The following is a 5,443-nucleotide window of genomic DNA, read 5'->3' on the forward strand; positions in this document are numbered from 1 at the left end:
AAAAAAAAAAAAAAAAAAAAAAAAAAAAAAAAAAAAAAAAAAAAAAAAAAAAAAAAAACACGATTATAATAAAATTCATAAGCAAATAATAAATTTAAGTTAAATAAATGATGTAGACGAGAAAGAATTACATTTCAACAGATTCGCTGCATTTTATTAACTTCACATTAATTAACATTCTAACTTACGTGGAAAAACTTAGCTTAACTTGAACACATCGTTTTACTTATCAACGATCAGCTGGAGCTGACGTCATTGGTCACATGTGTGGGTACCTGCGATTTTCTTCTTCTTGAAGAGCAAGTAACCAATTGACTTATGGAGTAATTCGCAAAATTTCCTAATTATGCCCGATAACTTATTTGTCATTAATTAACAGGATTCATTTGGTCATCATACCTTTTTTGAGATTTTCAAAAGTTTTTATTTTTTCTTGTTTTTCTTATTATCATGCACACCTTAACAGGAGGGATTGTCAAATTTAAAGAAAATTGACTCTTGAAATTGAAATGTAAGAAGTTTTTCTCAAAACATTCACTTTAAAAAGAAAATTAAAATTAATTGAGAAAAAAATCAAAATGTGGACCACTATAAGAGAAAGAAAAAAAAAACCCAAAAATCGGTACTGTGAAAAGGAATGTCAAAGTAGGATAAATGAAAATGAACTGAAATAAAACATTCACACCCCTCAAAGTCGTAACATTATAGTAATTTTTTAAAAAAATTTCGGAAAAAAATTAACGCAATTCTGAAAGTTTGAAATATTTCGAGTCCAAAACAACCTTCTAAAGTCCTAGTAGCGTAGTTTTGTAATACGTTTACGTTTCGCTTAGTTTCAAATTCATCTTGAAAAAGATTAATAATTCACCTAAAAAAAATCGAAAAAAAACTTGCAACCACTTTATATTTTTAAGTACTTCAAAATATAAAAATATGTTATTTTTTCCTCAATGATTCCTTTAATTCAATAATTTCTTTTATTGAAATGTAAGCATCATGGATCTCTTTTAAATGTCCTACTAACAATTTAAACAGAAATTAAATAACGAAATAGATTCTGTAACAGACTAATAAAAATGCTTGCATACGATTCCGTAACAGATTTAAAGTACTTGTTACACAATTCATTTCGAAAATTTTATTAAAATACACAGCTTACTCAAAATAATAATTGAAACACGACTTTTGGGTAACCTTTCTAAATTTTTGGTAACGCTGTGTACCACTAATAAAAAATTAGTGCATTTTTTACTATAAAAAATTGCACAAAAGTCAAAAATCACAACTGGTGGTTGACACCACTAATTATTAACTGTTAACTCTGCAAAAAATAGCCAATAGAAAAATACATCATCGTAAATTTTCATGGCTAGCTTTGTTTTTAAATAAAATGTTTTGAAATTTTCGTTTGTTGCAAGTTATTTTGCATAATAACGCGTACCTCCGCTAAACTGTTCCCGTACCCCTGAGGGTACACGTACCACACTTTGGGAAACACTGCCCTACTTCAATCATGCAGTAAAACATTTTCTGATAAAGTCGTGGTCTCGCCAATAATAATCGCCAGAAACAAGTGTGCAGTGGGCGAATATGTTAATTAGTGCTCCTCCATCTTTTGGTTAATTGTGCAATTTTTATTTAATTGTAATTTTTTATGTTTTGTAAATTTTTTTACTTCTGCAATTTTAAAATGCAAACTATATTTAAACAATGAAAAAAATTTTTTTTTGTTAATTTTAAGGTGACAAGGGGTTTTCGAAGTTTTCAAAATTGGCCTAAATTTTAGATAGAACAATGCGATTTTTTTCGATTTGTTAACATAGTAATTTCAATGCTTTTATTATTTCATTGTAAAAAAATGGCTCCCTTAAAAACAATCCTTACCTTTGAAATCAGACTTCTAAAAAAATCACACCTTTAAGAATGTTGTTGTTGACGCATGCCAATTTAGGCAGAGGGGGTGCGATTGTTCTTTTTTTCCAGTGGCGTCATCTATGGCCAAGAATTCGACTTCTGTCACAACATGCGTCGCACCCGTTTGTAGGGCGGACCCATTCATACATCCACAGATCGAAATTTTGACCTGAATCAGAGAATGGTCGATCTCCAATCCAGTACCCCCAAAGGTTTTGATTTGTTATGGGAACGTGGAGGATTTTTGTGACTCGACAGATTTAACGTGCACCAGTCACTTTACAACACCGGCCGCCGCTGTTCGGACCTACGAACTCTCAGACATGGGCCCAGCGCCCTACCGACCGGCCCACCTTCAAGAATGTATTTATGATTTATATTTTATATGAAAATATTTTAAACTTAAATTAAATTTTTTTTACTAGATATGTTCACATTTAATGTTATGAAAATTATGTTTGTCTAAGTTAATGCTTCTTTAAAAACAATTACAGCTGATTTGAACCAGTAATTTCCTTTTAAAAAATTAAATTATTTAAATCACGATTATATTCGAAATGCATTATTTTCTAGTTGTAAATCTGATCCTGATTGCAATATCTCAAATTTAATCCCGGCATAATTTGGCATATTATGTTTCGATATATTTCTTGGCCAGGTAGAAGCTTATCGCCAAGATAGAACACGATATTCATAAATTGCATCCCTCATGTGTCAATGGCCAACCTATAAGCACAATCCGCACACTGTGAGGAATTAAGGCAATTTCGAGGAATTAACTAAAACTGAGGCAATTACTGAGAGCAGTTCACCACTGCCCTGTGAAACTGTTTGGTTGAGTAAATTACTCCTCATCACAGCAGAGGATCAAGATTTGCAAACGCTGTTGTAGAAGCATGGTTTATTTGCTTCGTTATTACTTTATATAGGTTTGATATTTTATGTTATTTTATAACCGTTGTTGAGCAGCCGACCTAAATTTGGGTTTACGAGTATTAATGTTCAACTCTGTAGCCTTGTAGTTTTGAACCCAATCCAGAAGACAAGGGAACTCCTGGATCAACTATTGAGAGAAGTTCGTCTTCGTGGAGGACGTTTAGATGGAACTAACCCGCATTTGGATTACATGGAGAGGAAAACCACGAAAACCTCCCACTGTTAACCTGAGGGCAAGCGGACTCTGACCCATGATTCGTCTATCATGGATGGATATTTTACGTTAGCACTGTGATCAGGGGACCGAGGGTGAGCGGTATTGGTCCTCGTTAAACTGTGCTACCGTAAAGTGCTCGACTTCGCGTGCAGGTCGTTGGGCTACAGAAGCGGGGTGCCACCCCCTCTGCAGAGGATCAAAATTGCGATGGCATGTCTTCGGATCATCCTCAGGGATGTTTCCCAGACCGTCGCCAATAGCCCATTGTGCAGCTCTAGTGCGACGTAAATGAACTACAACAACTACAACAACTAATGTGATCAGGGAAAGCGGGGAACAGAATTCGCATTGACTGGCAATCGCTGGGATTCGAACCTGGTACACCTCATTGGAAGGCGAACGCACTATCCCCTGAGCCATCACGGCTCATTTTACAGATTATAACTACTCCGATGATATTTTGAAATTAATGCTGTCATAAGCAAATTCAATAATGAAAATAATACAAAATGAATGTTGGAAGCGCTTTAGTTGTTGTTGTAACCCCCGCTTCGGTAGCCCAACGACCTGCACGCGAAGTCGAGCACTTTACGGTAGAACAGTTTAACGAGTATCAATACCGCACACCCTCGGTCCCTACGCAGACTGATCGAAGTGGTCACCCACCCGCACGCTGACCGCAGCCATAGAAGCGCTTTGGAATCGTGCGACCCGTATTTTCATGACCCGTATTATCATTTCGACCCGTATTATCATGAATGCGGGTTAGTTACATTAAATAGTATTCTACGAAAGATAGTTTACCCCAATACTTGATCCAGACACCGTGGTGGCTCAGGGGATAAAGCGTTCGCCTTCCATTGAGGTAATCCGGATTCGTAATAGACGGATCCTCAGTGATAGGCGGATCATGGGTTATGACTAGCTGAGGGAGATTTGCCTCTCCATGTAGTGCAAATGCTGGTTAGTTCCATCAAAAAGTCCTCCACGAAGGCAAATTTCTCTCAATACTTGATTGAAGAGCCGTGTTTGCTCAGGGGATAGAGCGTTTGATTTCCAGTGAGCTGAATCGGTTTCGAATCCCAGAAACTGCTGGTCGATACGATTTCTGCGTCCGGCTCGCACCGACCACAGTGCTGACATAAAAATCAGTGGTAGAGGGATCATGGGTTAGAATCCCCTTGCCGTCAGACTAGCAGTTTGAGGCTTTCCTCTTCATGTAACGCAAATGCAGGTTAGTTCCATCATACCTCGAAGGCAAAATTACTCCTAACATTTGATCCAGGAGTTCCCTCGTCTTCCAGATCGGGTTCAAAATTACAAGTTTACGGAGTTGAACATTAGTAGTCGTAAACCCAAAATTGGGTCGGCCGATCGATCACTGTTATAAAAATAAAATTCTGGATCCAGGAGTTCCCTTATCTTTTAGGTTGGGTTCAAAATCACAAAGCCAACCAAAAACGGGTTTTCTGTTCAATACCGGCTATAAAATAAATTATATTAAATAATTTCAACTATTGACCAATGTGTAAACAAAGTTGTTCGTGTTAATTTTTGAAAATTAATTGAAACCGCTTTTATATTTTGTTTCAAATTATGATTTTGAAGAGATTTTTTAATGTAAATAATGTAAAAACGTAAGAAAAAAATAAATAATTTAAAAACAGCGGTAATTGAAATAAAAAAAAGTTATTTTCTATAGTGCACATTTATCGAAAAAACTGCTTAACAGCGACAAATCTTCATAATCGTGTTTATCCCTTTTCAATTAGTTTTATTTTCGGGCGAAATAATATCGATTATAGTTCATATTTATTTTCATGAGCTGAACCTACTCTAATACGTGTTTTGCTTAATCAAATAAAGTAAAGTCACCGGAAGGGGTTAAAAACAATAATTAAAAGAAGAAATTAAAGAATTATTTAAAGTGTTTTAATTATGTTGATTATTTAAATCCAGTTTTGTGCGCATTGTTTTTGAATTATTAATTATTGACATTTTTATGAATTTATTATTCATATCTTATTTTCACCTCGTATTGAAAGAATATTCAGAAAAAAACTGTTTTAATAATATTTTTTTTCATAATCAAATAAATTTTGGAGACGAATAATTATTATTTTATGATTTTCCTGTTATCGTCTGACAAAGAAAAATTTTCTGAAGGAAACACTAATAGAGATGACGTTTTTTAAATTAATTTAAAAATTATGTTTTTTTTCCCCCTGTTTAAGCAACATGCATTCATGATTTTTTCTAAAAAATTTACTCATCCATATCTTATCCTAACGGAGAATCAGCGAGCTAAAGCTTTTCAATCATAATATTTACGAAATAGCTCGAGGCCACGAGGACTGTTTGAAGAAAGAGGAGTCA

Source organism: Parasteatoda tepidariorum, chromosome 9 (assembly GCF_043381705.1).
Source record: "Parasteatoda tepidariorum isolate YZ-2023 chromosome 9, CAS_Ptep_4.0, whole genome shotgun sequence".
NCBI classification, from domain to species: Eukaryota; Metazoa; Arthropoda; class Arachnida; order Araneae; family Theridiidae; genus Parasteatoda; species Parasteatoda tepidariorum.